General features: G+C 35.1%; 1 long non-coding RNA gene across 2 annotated transcripts in view; it reads left to right on the forward strand.

Moving 5' to 3' along the window:
* LOC102164767 (uncharacterized) overlaps window positions 1–16,606 on the forward strand; it is a 614,073-nt gene that overhangs the window by 570,739 nt on the left and 26,728 nt on the right. The window contains exons 6-7 of one of the 2 annotated variants that reach the window (XR_014821808.1): window positions 2,252–2,371; window positions 13,799–16,527. This is a non-coding gene — a long non-coding RNA (uncharacterized LOC102164767). Of the gene's footprint in view, window positions 1–2,251; window positions 2,372–13,798; window positions 16,528–16,606 lie in introns of those variants that run through there. The other variant, XR_014821810.1, reaches the window with a different exon arrangement.

Consider the following 16,606-nt stretch of genomic DNA (forward strand, 5'->3'; position numbering starts at 1 on the left):
CTGGTTGATTTCTAGTTTCATGCCATTCTAGTCAGAGAAGATACTTGAAATAATTTCTATAGTCTTAAATTTGTTGAGGTTAGCTTTGTGCCCTACTATGTGATCAATTCTTAAGAATGTTCTATATGCACTTGAGAAGAATGTATATTCTGATTTTTTTAGATGTAATGTCCTGAAACTGTCAATTAAGTCTAACTTTTCTATTGTGTCCTTTAGTATCTCTGGGAGCTTGGAGTTAATAGATGCAAACTATTGCCTTTGGAACGGATTAGCAATGAGATCCTGCTGTGTAGCACTGGGAAATATGTCTAGTTACTTATGATGGAGCATGATATTGTGCAAAAATAGAATGTGTACATATATGTGTAACTGGGTCACCATGCTATACAGTAGAAAAAATTGTATAGGGTAAATAACAATTAAAAAATAAATAAATAAATAAAAAATAAACAAAAAAAAAAAACAAACAGAAGTTCCAAGAAAGGGGTGCATTCAATTTGTGCAGAACAGATTAAGAGAAAGGAACAAATAGTGGACTTTGATAAAACTGCATAATTGGACAGATGTTGGTTTTAGTAGTTCTTTTAAAGGCTAGCAAAAAGATGTGGATAAGGAGACATGAGCTGTTGAAAGCCATTTTAGGGAGGAGGACTGAACAAAGATAAAAAGGTGAGCAAGAGCTTTGTAATTGGGGGTATAGTTAAAATATTTTTCTAAGAGATGCAGAATTTGTGTTGGGCAGTGAGTAGACAAATTTGGGTAAGTAGGGCATAACAAATAATCTTAATCTTAAAAGCCAGGTGGAAGAGTCAAGAACTGATGTAATCATTACAAATCATCCTTTTCATAAAGTTCATGAGACGCCATGTAAATCTTTAACTTTGTGTGTTCTGCCGTATATGCAACTGTATGACACTCTCAATAGTAAGGACTGTGACTTTATTCATCATCGTACCTCAAAACCTACTATAGTTGCTGACATCTAGTAATCAGCAAAAATATTTGGAAAAAAATAAACCCTGAGAAACCTCTGAATGTTTTTGAAAATTAAAATAGCAAAGTAGTAGTTGTGTTTTAGAAACACGAAATTCAAAAAGGAAATGTAGGAGGCTAGTGCTAGAAATTCAGGATTGATGGATTGTAGATCTGGATATCAGTGGTGACAATTAAGAATAGAGTTAAAGGAAAAATGAAAGTAAAGAGCCCCTCATATCTTATCAACTGCTTGGAGATTATATATACCTGAGTGAAATATGATCTCAATGTTTTGCTTCTGGGAACTGAAAGAAATAAATAAAAGGAACATTATCATATTATGACTCTAGACGGGTGCACAGTCTAGCCACAGATTTAAAATCTGAATCTGAGCTCTGTTAGGAGAAAGATATATTTAAGCATCATCTGTGTAAGGGGTGGGGTTAAAATTGTGGATGGATTACCTTACCCTCCACTTGTGGTTGTCTTGCTCCACATTGTATTATCCCAGATGTGAACCAAGACATATTTTCCTTGATTTCAAACAAAGGAACTACTGATTTTTATTTTATATCAAACTTCACTGAGAGTTTCAAAAGACTGAACAGAGTTGATGTTGTAGCATTTAAAAGATGAAAAACTGAAAATCAGATATTCTTGACTTTTTCTCTATAAGTTCAGGGCTCTTGTACCTTCTCTACTGCTCTCCACCTCTTCCTCTTTTCTCTGTATCTCCTCTCACTTTCTATTCTCAAGAACCTAACTCAAAAAGTTTTCCAATTTTATTACATGGAACAGCTTATCTTTATTCCTGTTTCTTTACATAGTCAACTTGACAACTAGTTTCAAAAATCTAAAGATTCACATTTTTATGATTTGGCAGACACAGAGGTATGCCACTGAGATTCCCCCTCAAGGAAGGATTAGCTTCCCCATTGTAATGGTCATGGTTAGCTCATAGTGTTTAGTTCTTAGCATCTTCAGGCTCCCTCAGCCTTCAAGCTGAGATCTTAATATCTTAGGAAGCCAAAAACTCCATAAGGTGATCAATGATGGTATGTACAAGGGGGTAGCCATGTCCAACTAAAGCAGGATATCTCTAATGGGTTTTCTTTGCTCTGGAACTCACCCTTTGCCTAAGAAAGATTTGTTAAATGTGTGGCATGGTCTAACAGCTCACTCTGCCTAGTCCTGCTTCTTATCCTTAACTTTCACAGCTGCTACTTTTCCTAAATCCTTATGTACTTCTAACTTCATCTTAATATCTATTTTCCAGAAAAATCAACTTCCTGTAGTCAGTGTCAAGAGGACTCTGAGAAAGCTGGTGCTAAGATGGAGTTTTGCCAGAACCTGCTTAATCACCATCCAGCTGGTAATGAGGACCCTGTACCTGGAGGTAACTAATTATTACCCTTAATGATATGGGATGAGTGTGTGATAGAGTTGAATGCAGTATCATGATTCAGGCATTTGAAATGTCTCATTGGAGGGAAGAGTGCAAATATAAGGACAATAGGATTATATGGTCATTGAACTGATATGCAGGCTAGTAATGAAAAGCCAAAGGCTATTAACAGTCATTTTAAAACTGAATGCCAGAGAGTCTATTTGATATCTCACAAAGAAACCCTCTTACCTGGCTCTGAGCAGACAGATAAAAGCTAAATTTAAGCCTCAGATTTGAAAAACAGGGTATTAAAATTTGAAGACCATTGAATACTTAACCATAACAGAGCCGTCTTAAAAATGTCAGGGCCCTGGTTGGGAAATCCGGGGACTCTGATCAAGGATGGAGACATCTAAAAGAATACCTTGGAAGAACTTGACTCCCAGATTTCTATCATTCTGAGCCTTCAGAAATGGCCCATCTTATCCCAATAAAATAGGGCTATCCTCCAATCTCAGAAAGTAACACAGGGGTATTTACCCCACAAAACAATTTGCCACATCAGAACTCAGGAGAGCCACCTCCTCTCCTGGCCTCCAGAGCTATAATGAGAATTAAGTCACAGCATAATTCATTCAGGCATTTATAGGCCTGAATTGGTAGAAAATAGAATTAAAGGACTCAGGGAAGTAGGCATTACATAAAGCTGTTGCAGATATGGAAACTATCATCCGAAGAGGCATCTGGGTGCCCATAGTGAAAGATGCTGCAACAATAGCAAAGATACACTGATATGTCTTCTCCAGGCTTTTGCCAGAGACCTTTGGTCATTTATTTACTTGAGACATTACCTACTGGTCATTTTATATGCTTGGAAAAGGGGATTGCATAGACATTTTGAGGATAATTGAGCACAAAGTTTGACACTAACACCTACAGAACTGAAGTAGCCTGGCATCTCTGATGAAGTGGGGTCATGTGAATCCAGGTAATCAATTCCTCATTAAAGTCTAACTTGAAATGGCTCACTGAGACCACAGGCCCACCCAGTCATAATCACTCTGACTCCTAAATATATATTTGCATTGACATAATTGACTATTGGAATAACAGTTGAATTTGTGTCTTTCACCTATGGGGATAAGAACAGCCATAGTGGGGGTGGCCATGAAGAAGATTCTGAAACTATCATGGCTCCTATGGCAATGACAATAAAACAAGGGAAGTAAGTATCACTTACCAGAGAGAACAACAGAGATAACCACCACAGTGAAAGATCTAAAGGGTGCATAAATTGTGGTCTTTATTAAATCTCTCTTTAATTTATCATTCTGCCCTCTGCACACACCTGGTGGATCTTGAATCCCAGCAAATAACTATAGCCCAATATGGACTTAATCAAGCAGCACCTTCAATGGCAGCTGCTGTGCCAGATATAGTATCTTTGGTAAAATACATTAATAGGTCTCACGTATATGGTATGCATCCACTGATTTAATGATTTTCTTCTTTGCTATTTAGTTAATATAAAGGATTAGGAACAGTTCTTATTCCCTTGAACTAAACAAGAGTATTCATGTACAGTTCTCCCTAAGACTGTGTTAACTCTATAATAATATAGAAAAAAAAGATCTAGACTATTTGGACATCCTATAGAATAGAACATTGATCTATTCTATTGCTGGAATTAAGGATAAGCAATATGTGGTTCCTACCTGAAGGCCTTGGTAGAATATACATGTTCTAGAGGCTAGAAAATAATCCCTACAGTGATGCAAGGGCCTGTCACTATTGTAAAGTTTTTAAGAGTTCAGTTTTTAGAGACATTCCAGGACATCCCTTCCAAAGTAAAAGGTAAATAGGTGCCTCTTGCCTACCCTCCTACAAAGAAGGATATTTAACTCCTACTATGCCTCCTCAGGTTCTGTAGAAAACACCTTTCATATCTATGAATAGTGCTCTGGCCACAGATCGGGAGACAAGGATGCTAGTTTTCTTTCTTTCATTTTTTATGTATATTTTATTTTTCCTTCCAGTTTATTTCACTGTAATTGACAGACAGAAATTGTATATATTTAATGTATGCAATATGATGAAGGATGCCAGCTTTGAGTAGGACATAGCTCTGCATCTTTCCAGGCTGCGATCAGGTGCACTGTCAGCCAGTTAATAGATTATTTGGGATTTAAGATTGGATGTTGTAAAAGAGCAGTATGAAGTTTATGGCAAGCTTCTGACAGATCATGAGGTTCTGGAGCAATAATATGCTATCCGAAATTTTAAAAAATGAAATCATTTAAAAAATAGCTCCTGGAGTACTTTTAAGCATTGATAGAAAGTTTGATCATCTGTAACGGTCCGTCATGAACTTGTTACTGTCAGATGCATCAAATAATAGTGTTCAATGGACTTAGAAGAAATAATTTTTAAAATAGAAGGTGTGTATTTGGGAGCAATCAGGATCAGGGTCAGAGGGCATAAGCAATCTGCATGAGAAAGCAGCCCAGAACGCTGTCCTCCTACTGTAGTTGTATCAGTTTCCCTCTTCTAGCTCATACCTATGACGCTTGGGGGAATGATGTACAGACAGCTCCAAATGGAGTAAAATTTCCAAACTTGTTTTACATATTCTAGCTTATTATGTGGAATCCAGCTGAAAAGCAATGGTGGCTTTGTTAGAACCTCATTCATGGTTAAGCTTGAAGAACAATCATGATACGTCAGCATTTGAATATTTACTTTGTGTAGAAAGATAATTACACAAACTAATGGGCAGTGAGAAATTACTGGATCAGCTGGACAGAGATCTTGGAGGAAAAAGATTGGAAGATTGGCAGCAAGGAGGTCTGGGGAAAAGGCATGTCAATGGATATATGAGAATGGTCATAAGTGAATGCCTACTAGAAAAGACGCACTAGGATAAAGGCATTAAACTTCCAAATGAAAGCAATGTTCAGCCACTTGTTGTTAGCTGATACATAACTGTCAGTGGCTACCATAGTATTATCATAATGAGTATATGAAAAACAAGGCTATTATGGCAAGGACACAAGCTGTGCATGGGCCCAAAGGCATAGATTCCTACTTACCTAGGCTTGTCCAACTACTGTTGCCACTACCTCCAAATCTCCAAAATTTCTACATCAAAGACCAATATGGCATTATTCCTGGAGCAGACCAAATGACCACTTGATTCCAAATTTACTATATTAGGTCCTTCTAGCATGTAAGGCTGTGTGATTTGTTTTCTCAGGAACAGATAACCTAGTCTGAGTTGAGCATTGCCTTTTCTTGCTACTGGACCTCAGCCAGCACCACAGTCCAGGTACTTAGAGAATGCCTGGTTCCCAGGCACGTAATCCCCAGACAGCTTCTAGCCACAGAACTCACTGATTGTAATACATAATGCATCACTCAGCTCTGCTGCCCTGATCATGTTAGAATAGTCTGCTGAAGGAAAAATTAAAGCACCAGATTTGAGGCAATATCCTTTAAGAACGAGGTGCTATCCTCCAGGATGCTTTATATGCATTGAATCAGAGACATTTATGTGGATTGAGGCCAGCTATGCTGTTAAATATCCTATAATGGACAGGACAGGCTATAAACAAAGAACTATTCAGTCCCAAAGTCAACAGTACCAAGATTGAGAAAAACTGTACTAAAGATACAAAGGTGATACAAGGTCCCAGGACACGAGAACTTTGTTGCATAGGCTAACAGGTATTGGTAAAATCATGTCAGGATAAAAATTCAGGATCATGTTATTCTATTTCATGTTCCTTCCTTTGCGGTTTAACTGAACTGCTTTGACACTATTCATTTCAACTTGAACTTAAAATACAGTAATTTGAGAGAAATCTCCAGTATTTCAGGAGATAACATCAGAGTTTCCTCTACCATTCAGAATGAATAAAATCTGTCATACTAACTTACTAGCACAAGCTCAAAAGAAAAAGGAAATATTTTTTAAATGGGAAATTTATAAAGGTGTGGGAAGTTTACCTTACTGAATCAGCTTGAAAACCATTGTCTGACATTCATTCCCGCAACTCCAAACAATGAAACTATCCTCTGACTTTTAAGATAAGTTAAATATAGGATTATGAAGGCAAGGATGGAAAAATTGAAGAAAAATTTTCTCATGAGACATATGTTCTCTTGTTCTCTTCTAAATGTTGTATGTGTTGTCAGTACCATTTTGCACCTGTGTTTGGTAGGGAAAAACACCTAAAACACAGGAATAAATAATCAAAAATATCTTTTCAAATGTCAGAATCATATTAATGTGTACTATTTGCTTTCATAAATTTTTCCTATTTTCTTAATTATTATTAAGTAATCAATTATAATAGTTAATTATAAACACATAATAGGAAATAGATCTGGTAAAATTTTTGATAAGAGATTTTGTAAATATTTAGAATATGTCCAAACCTTCTAGCAATAATATCTTGTTCTATAACAGTACATCATCCATACTACACCAGAGTGTGTTATATCTGTAATTAAGGGTGTAGTCTCTCCTCATCTTAGCTGAAGCATTTAAAATAATAAAGTTTAACACTACAAAATTTGTGTCTAAATTTGCAGCTATTATAGTTATTTTGCCTGCATTTGCCAGAAACTCTAATGAAGTAGTAAATTCATTCTTGCTCCCAAGAGTTTTTAATCATTTTTTGACCTAATTGAAAGAAGTTAAAGGTCACTTCAAGGAAGAGGTCTTAAATCTAGCTCAGGGTAAAAGAGGAAATGAGATTTGTATTTTAAATGATTTATTGTAAAATAAACAATGAGGCACACATAAAAGAAAGAGGTTATTGAAGGAACAACAGCACATTAATAATGATACTCAATGAAGTTATGTTATAAAAGTCTTTTCTCCCTGTTGTCTAATTTTATGAGGAAAGTACTAAAAATAAATATAATAAAATACCTAGCAGTCATATTAGCTTTGTTATTAAATAGTTTTTTTTTAAGTATAAAAAAGCAAACCTAAAATTTTATAAACAAAGCTTAGCATTCCCTCATGCTATACATTGTAGATAAAAAAAAATAATTTCATGGTTATAGTGTATAAATTTCACTGAATGTTATTTCTTAAATGCCATAGAGGACCTGAGAGGTATTAACAAAATCCGTTAGAGTTGCATATTTTCCTAAGAAAAGAAAAATAGCATTCTTGACAATGACCATTTTATAATTGTTTTCTTTTTTATCTTGTTAATTTTAATAATTATTGGAAACAAATTGCTTTTGAGTGAAGATTAAAAAGTTAAAACTTCCTTACTTAAAAAAATAAATTAGAGCTAAATAACTATCAAGACATAAAAATAAGATAATTCAAAATCTAAAGATACATTCCAAATTAAAAATTTAATAGGGGCTGAGTAGAAGAATTAGTACTTAAGTTCAAAGTAAATCTTTCCCACTGTGGAGTAGATAGAGTACTGAATTTTAAGTCAGAATTCTGAATTTAAATTCTACCTTTGGAGAGTTCCCGTTGTGGCTCAGTGGTAAGGAACCCGACCAGGACCCATGAGGGTACACATTCGATCCCTGGCCCCACTCAATGGTTAAGGATTGGGCATTGGTGTGAGCTGGGGTGTAGGATGCAGACGAAGCTCAGATCTGGTGTTTCTGTGGCTGTGGTGTAGGCTAGAAGCTGCAGCTCTGATTTGACCACTAGCCTGGGAATTTCCATATGCCATGGGTGCGGCCCTAAAAAGACAATAAATAAACAAACAAAATTCCACCTATGGAATTTACCATGTTAGTTTTTTGCCATGTCAAAAACAACCTCAGAATCTCTTTGCCCTATAAGAACATTTTTAAAATAACTCACAAACCTTTGAGTTCTTGAAATTTAACCAATTTTAGCTAGATTCCAAGGATTCAGATGGGCTGAGCTCCAGACTCCAGGTGGATTCATATCCTCCTACATGTCTCCTTCTGAGGCAAGCAGCACGCTGACTGCACTATTTTCATGGCCTGAAAGAAGCAAAGAGGCAAGTGGAAACCTGATGCTTCTTAACCCCTCAGCTAGAAAATAGTGTATTGAGATTTACACATATATCCCACTGGCTAAAGCAAGTCACATGGTAAACCTATATCAGTGAGGTAGGCAACTATATTCTGACCTCAGAGAGACACTGCACTAAAAAAGAACAGGCCACAGGTTGTCGATCTAATTGTGATCCTGCTATACGGGGAAATAAAGAATTGGGAACAGTAATTCAGTTTACTACATATATATGTGATCTTTGTTTTCTCTGTAAAACAGTATTATCTGACCTAGATACTCTTTCTTAATAGAATTGATTTGTTTCCTAAGCAAACACCCATTGAACACAAATTGCTTGTTGTTAAATGCCAAAGACTCTCAAGACTTCACAAGTGTATGAAACACTTCCAAATCTGTTAGCTGAATGAGATATATTTTATTAGGTAGGGCAGGCTGTGTTAAGCTCAGATAATAAATAGGCCCCCAAAGGTCAGTAGATTCATGCAGTAAAAATTTTGCTTCTATAATACATTGATTGTGTTTTAGGTTGGAGCTTTTCTTAGTGACTGTCTTTCAAACAGTAATCAATTGACACGCTACCAGCCTTTCATGCCACCATCTCTTAGGTGGCCTTCCTGGTTGTCACAAAAGGAAAAGGCAATGCAAAAGTGTGTGCAAAGAGTTTCAGATCCAGGCGTGGGAGGTAAATACATTACTTTTTCCCACACTGAAGAAGCTTCTTACATGGCTATTATTTAGTCATAAGGTCCAAATTAACTACAACAGTTTGGAAAACATAGTATCCAGAAAGTGTCGGCATTGTTAAACATCTATACATTCTATGATGTAATCTTCCTTTTAGTTCACCAAATATGTCACTTTATTTATGCATGTAGAATATATTCTCTTTCTACCTAAAAGGGACAAGACAGAGCCCCCTAAACTATTGTATCCAGCTCAAAGTTCATGATTTTTAAGTCATGTATAACTGTATTCATGGGGTCTTGATGACCTATATGATCTCTTGGAAGTCTCAGTGGTAATGCCTCTTGACTACACAGTTATCTGTTTAGAGACTCATACACAGTGTGTAAAGTACAAGCTGAATAATCAGAATAAATACTCCTGGTTTGAAAAGCCAATGAGAGGAGACCCTATAGTCATCAGTATCTAGCAATTTTGAAACATCATTGAGCTGATAGAGTATAATCCCGCTAACCTAGAAGTGCCAGTTTTTCTTTGCTTTGTTATTATTTCAGAAGCTGCTTTATGGGAGGAACTGTCTTGTCCATGGGTTTTCCTGGCCCCAGGCTCCACATTCTGGAAGGTTTTTCCTAGTTCAGAATTTACTTTGTCTATACATAAAATGGTTTTAGGGGAAATTACTCTTGCAGACCTGTAGAGCTTTTGAAATGTATCTATTGCTCATGAAGGTTAAGGCCTTAAGAATTGTTTAAAAGCTTAAAAAATCTTAACTGTTTTATCATCCGAATTTTCCTCAAAACTTAGTGGGCTTCACATCTATTTGCTTCTGATCTGTTTCACACTTAAAGTTCTTTAATGGGCACAGCTCTCAAATCCACTTATATTTTTCTACTTTTCCACTCCCATGTCTGTCTCTTTCAATTTAAATGTGGCTATCTGGAAGCTTTCAGACTTGAATGGGAAAGCTATAACTTAATCTGAGATTTTCCCTGGGTAATTTTATTCAAATGAAAATTTTTACTAGGGTTTTGGTATAAAAAAATTTCTTAATGTCTTACTGTTTGAGTTTTATAAGTAATTGGCTTCTCCACCAATGCAAAATCCAGTTTTGCTCATAATCTTATCATTTCTCCCTTAATATAATCAATTATTCCTGTTATAAGTCCTTATCTATTTAAATCAGTAATAAAGAGAAGTCTGTGCTCAAAATGATTTTCAACTTCTTTCTGTAGATCCATAGGATTTATAGACCCACAATCTATTTTCAAATTTATCACAGGTAATCAAGTCCTTTACCACTGTATGACACAGTTCACCAGCTTTCTGGCTTCCAGTTTCAGTTTCTTCTTTGTCCAGTTTCTGACTTCAAAGCCTACAAATATCCTTTTACTGTAATTTCACAGCAACAATTCCCATGACACATACCTTTATTAGTTAGTAAAGCCTAGGCTATGATTCCCTAACAAGTAAACCATTCAACTTAATGGTGTAACTTAACAAAATTGTTTTCTTATTCATGTAAATTCCAGTGGGTGCCAGAGATTTCTTGGAGGCTTCCTTCCAAAAATGAATTTAAAATGTCATTACCTTCAGTGTAACAGCCTTGATTATCATTGAAGAGAAGAAGAGATTGTGGAGGCTTACAGAGCAAGCCTTAAGTCTAGGCATAGGGCAACCGTCTACCCACATTGCATTAGACAGAACCCAGTTATTTAGCCCTATTTAACGAAATAACTGTAGGCAAAAATAGAAATTGTAGTCTTTCTGTAGAGACAGAAAGATGAAGTATGTTTGTTGAGCATCCTGCTGGTTTTGCACCCCTCACACTCCTACAAAACTGTAATATAGAATGATTTGAAGCTAACATAAAAATCAAAAAAAATGATCAAGGAGTTTCTTTCATGGCTCAGCAGGAATAAATCTGACTAGCATCCTTGAGGACACAAGTTAGATCCCTGGCCTCGCTCAGTGAGTTAAGGATCCGGAATTGCCATAAGCTGTTGTGTAGGTTGCAGATGCGGCTTGGATCTGGTGTTGCTGTGGCTGTGGTGAAGGCTGGCAGCTATAGCTCTGATTCAACCCCTGGCCTGGAAATCTCCAAATGCCATGGGTGCAACCCTAAAAAGACCAAAAAAAAAAAAAAAAAAAAAAAAAAAAAAAGATCAATATATAGCGTAAAATAGATTCACGTTCCAACAATTTTATCAGGCTATATATAAATTTTGATGTTAATTAATAAGTCATTTGATAAATATCAGCAAATACCCAATAAATCCAGTTTTTGCACAAATTAGGTGGATCACTTATATAGCCTATACAAATCTATGCGATTTGAACTTGGAAACATCTTAATGAGGCTAGGAATAGTCATATTTAATACAAACTATATAATTCATGTGTCATTCTAATGGGTATTAGTAATCTCCAGATCAGAACAAAAAGAACAACTGATCAAACTCTCCTTAAATATAAATCTAAGTGAATATAACATTCATGGCTATTATTATTATATAATATATGATGATATATATTGTTATATTGTTAATATTATATATATATTACTATCATTTTTAGATAGTAGAAAACATTAAAATCTAGAAGAAAATGAAAATGTCCTAGCTATCAGTTTTGGAGCCATTTTATTTTGAATATTCATTACACACCATTTACAATAAAAAACAATATGCAAGGTCAAATGATAATTTATCCAATAACTATTTACATGTAAACAAAACACTGATTACAATAAGTCAAGCAAAAATAAACTAGTTTCTCAGTAATCATGGGAATGACCAAGAGTCAGAAATTCTTTAGATACTATATTTAAAAGTGTAGATTTATTTATTGATTGATTTTCCATTGAATCAAAAATTTTGAATGATTTCTCATGAATCCTAAGCACTCTTCCAGGCACAAGTTTATATTAGAACATTTCCCATAGAAGGGGGGTAGGATAAATTTCCTGGTACATATTTGGGTTTTATTTTTTTAACTTTTTTGAGGTATTTATTATGAACAAAAGATATCCTGAGTATGCGTAAGTTAAAATCATTGGACCAGGAATCAGAACTCTTTTCCACATCTCAACCCCATTATTTACTAGCCCTACAACCTTGTGCAAGTCACATAATCTTTCATAATTACTGGTCAGTGACTAGTTTTAGATAATAGAGAAAATAATAACCACTTTCTGTATCACAGAGTGGTTCTGAAGATCAAATGAGACAATGTATATAAAAGTAGTTTGAAACTAAATTGCTATACTACTTTAAGGTATTATTATTGTTTCTAAAATCACTTTAATAGATTATGTTTCAGGTTAGGCTTTTTTCTCTTCCTATTATTAGCTTCTTTTTTTCTTTAATACTTGCGCTATAGGCCATGAGATAGCCATTATTCCTAACCTTTTCTCTTTTCATTCTTCTTATTTCTCTTGGTAACACTATGCCAATAAAGCTATCTTTTCCAACTTGTAAAATGCATTCATAATCTTGACCAAAGGAAGACAGATAATATAATAAAAATGTATTAAAAATGTGTATCTAAAGATCAGGATGAAAGATATGAGTGATTTGTAGTACAACCTGTCATCAAAAGCAGAGAACACTTGGGAATGTATAAGGCATGTGCAAGAATCAATATTAAAACCATACTTAGTACAGCTTAAGAGGATAGTAGTGACATTTAGCATTCATTGCATTTTACATTTTGCTAATGGATTAGAAAGGCAGCTGTCATTTTGAACACGTTAGCAACAAAATCCACTTTATTTTGTAAAGTTGTAAATAAAAGAATGTCATAGTATTAACATACTTCTCAAGTTAGATTGAAATGCAGGAGTATGACTGACAGTGTTTTTTTTTTTGTTTGTTTGTTTTAATAAATACAACATAAGTGATGTATGGAAGTGATAAAAACTAGGAAAATCACCTGATAAAAATGTGTATTTCCTTATTGAACCTAAATTCACCTAATTTTGCCTTAATTTTTTAAAAACTATTTGTTTGCAATGCCTTTAGGGGAAAATAACTCTTGAATAATATATCTGACAGTGATCATCCTAGTTGTATTGAACAGAATGGTTATAGGTGGTTGTTTCTATTCTTGCTCATATTTTAAAATATATATTTTCCTCCTGCTATGACAAATGCTATATGTAACAAATATATGAAGTAAATATATATTATTCTATTTGATTGTATATCTATTGATCTTTGTATATCTGACAAAGACATTCAATTACCAATATTCCATTGTAAACATGAAAATTACTTTTATTTCCCTTAATAGATATTTCTAAATTTCTATTATATCTTTCAAAACCATGTTACTGTTTTCTGATTACCTTTAATTGTCATCTATTTCTCCAAAACTTTTAAAGGCTCAAAAAGACTACCACAAGTAGGAAGCTGGCATTCAAGTTACTTTTCCTATTCATATGACCACTGTTGTTGTATGAAAGACAGTTACTGTAGGAAGAGAGGTGAAAGGCCCAACAGAAAACTTGTATTACTGCATTTTTGTTAACAGTTATAGGACGGATACAACCAAATTTAAAATAATCTTACTAAATTGAACATGTGTTCTGGATGTGGGAGAAGAGACTACTAAAAATCTGAGATAAAATGAAATGAAAGTATAGAATGATATAAACACACACAGAGTGAATTGTCTACATATTGATGATGATTTTTCTTTCTTGTCTTATTCTGCTTTTTTCCTTTCAGATCCCACTGATATACAACTGCACTCCTTTTCTTGGTCTGCACAGAGAAATATAACTAGTTAAAATACTGAGCGTGCCTGGTGTCCTTCAGCAGGCTAAGTCTTTTGTATAAACTTAATAATTGCCACGTTTCTACCACCTTCACTTACTTTTCACTAGTGTTCTTATGAAACCTGAAAGCATTCCAGGAGTTAGCAAGTAAAGAGGGCAGACATCATTCCCATTTGTTCTGAACCTTGGATTGACAGGATAATTTTCAGGAATGACTTAGCTATTCAGCTGTAAAGGCATAGAACCTCAAGTGAAAGCCTCGTTGGCAACTCCAGGTCTGTGTTGACCTCAAGGCAATTATTCAGCATCTCAAAGCCTAGGTTGGAAACTGAAGACATGAGTAAAAATCCTATATGATTACTTATAAGATTAAAGATAATGTTTTTAAAGTATTTCACTTAGAGTTGGGCACATAAAGGTGTTCAGTGAAAAATGGCTACTATTATTAAAAAGAAACATTATATTTTATAGACCCAAGTTTGATGATGATATTTTAAAAACTTAAAACATTTTTAGGCCTAGGAAAAGTAAAAAAGTCATTTCATGTTTGAGTGCCTCTAGAGCCAGAAACACTTTGCAGAGCAGAATTAGAGGCTGTCCTTGACTGTCTGCTTACTGAAATACTTGCTGTTTGCTATTGATTTCACAAGCATGACACAAGCTCCTGGAAAAAAGAGAGGAGGTTAACAATGGTTTAAAAATAAAATATAAGATTGCTTTTGAGTGCTAGCTTACAAAGTACATCAAGGATTGTATGAAATTTGTAATATGTTTTCACACTTCTCAAGAGAAATAGGATAATAGCAGCACATGGTATGCTTTTCCATCCCTAAATTGATAGAATTGAGACCTACCATTTTATCAGACTAATAAATATAGTATTCACTATGCTAGGCATTGTTCTAAAGTCTCCATATATATTATTTACTTTAATTTTGTTAATTCCTTGAATTTTGTTCTTCTCACATTTTCAGCATTGGGTGGGGAGGATTATACAAGGTAATTAGGGAAGGATATAGTAATAATCATTTTACTTCTTTCTGTAGTTGTCAACTGTGTCAATGGACTCTCTAACATCACAACCCGTAATTTCTAAAGTTATTTTGGCAGCAGCCCTTCTTAATTCTTTTACCTGACAAATATTTAATCCTACAGATATTACTCTAGATATCTTAATATAATTGTCATTCTTTTAGTCTTAGTTTTTGTTTTTGTTTTTTTCATTATGACCTACCAGAAAAACTGTCAGACTAACTCCTCATCACACATCTCTCCACCTTCAATCCTTTCTCCCCATGGTTATTACTTATCTCCGTAGAGAAATATATCCCTGTCACTTTTCTGATTTAAAGCCTCTGCTCACTGCTTAGCAAGGTTTCTGTGGCTCTTTCTACTGACATCTTCCCACACCTTGAACCTCAGTGCTAGCCACTTCCCACACTACCACCTTACCCCAAGCTTTAGCACATCCAGTACATATAAACACATTCTATATGTTTGCTCTAATTATCCCCGAAACACAGTACCAGGCCTTATCAGTTCTCTTTGTTGGAATACCCTCAGAACTACCTGTGGATTTTCCCTAATTCAACCCCATTTTAGGTTGGATTCCTGTGACTCTGTGCCTGAGATCTTTATGTCGGAGGCTGATTGGGGGTGCTTTCAGCAATGCTGCATGTAAGAGATAGAGGAAGCAGTATTGGTCTGAGGAGAGTTTGAAATGTGATATACTTGAAAACAATCTTTGACCAAGCCAGCTGGGTGACCTGGAGCTAGGAGGATATACAAAGGTGTCCCTACTTGAGGAAAGGGGAGCATATCATAAAATAGTACTGAGTGAGAGTTTTCACTGAGGAAGGAGGATAACCTTGGACTAAATGCATCTCTTTGAGGATAATTCTAGAGTAGGATAGAGACTTGTTAGCAGCCTAATAGTAGGGATAATGAGGATCCAGACCTGAAAGAGTTTCTGGGTGCCTTGCCATAGCACCCATTGCTCTCCCAGAAGGGGGTTAATCACCCTACTCTATGTTCCAGGAGGGTAAAATCCCATCTCCCATCACTTACCACCTTGTACTTCAGTCATATTTGAATCCCTATCATGCTGTAAGCTTACTCATGGCTGCCTTTATATCTTCAGGAGACATCCCAATTTGCAGTGTGCTGCCTGGTACCTTGGAGACTTTTAAAAGGAATAAATAAATATATTGAACACCCATTTGATTTACAACAGAACAAAATAACCTACGCCTAGAATAATATCACCTGATGTTCTACATTTACTTGTAAAATGTGTATAAGTTGTACTATCTCAAAGTAGAAGTTTTAATTAACATTGCTGTTTGGTTAAATTCACTTTCAAGGATGTAAAGGGAGCCTGCTGAGATGTTTAGTTTGTAAAGCAATCTCTTCAATGTAAAAGGCAGTTTCAGAGGCACAATGGGCCAAAATCAATTAGAAATCAAAAAGGGAAAGACCTGAAAAACTGCATGTTTGGGAAAAAGGGTGATCAGGGACTCTTAATTTGAAGACTGACTAGAGAGAACTGGAGCGAGATATGGACCAGCTATTTATTGAAATATATTTGGAATCAACTGAGCTCTTGGTTATAAATCAAACACCTCAAATGCTGTTGCAAAACCACTGTCATAATGAAATAAATTCTTAAGTAGCTTTTGAGTGAGTATTTTGGTAAAATACATTGATATTTCAGTTGGTGTAGAGACTGTCATGTCTCCCTGAGGGAAAAATTGTTATG

Source organism: Sus scrofa, chromosome 1 (genome assembly GCF_054392235.1).
Source record: "Sus scrofa isolate SSC_HxYL_T2T_F1_AM1 chromosome 1, Sscrofa_HxYL_maternal_Yorkshire_Landrace_v2.0, whole genome shotgun sequence".
NCBI lineage: Eukaryota > Metazoa > Chordata > Mammalia > Artiodactyla > Suidae > Sus > Sus scrofa.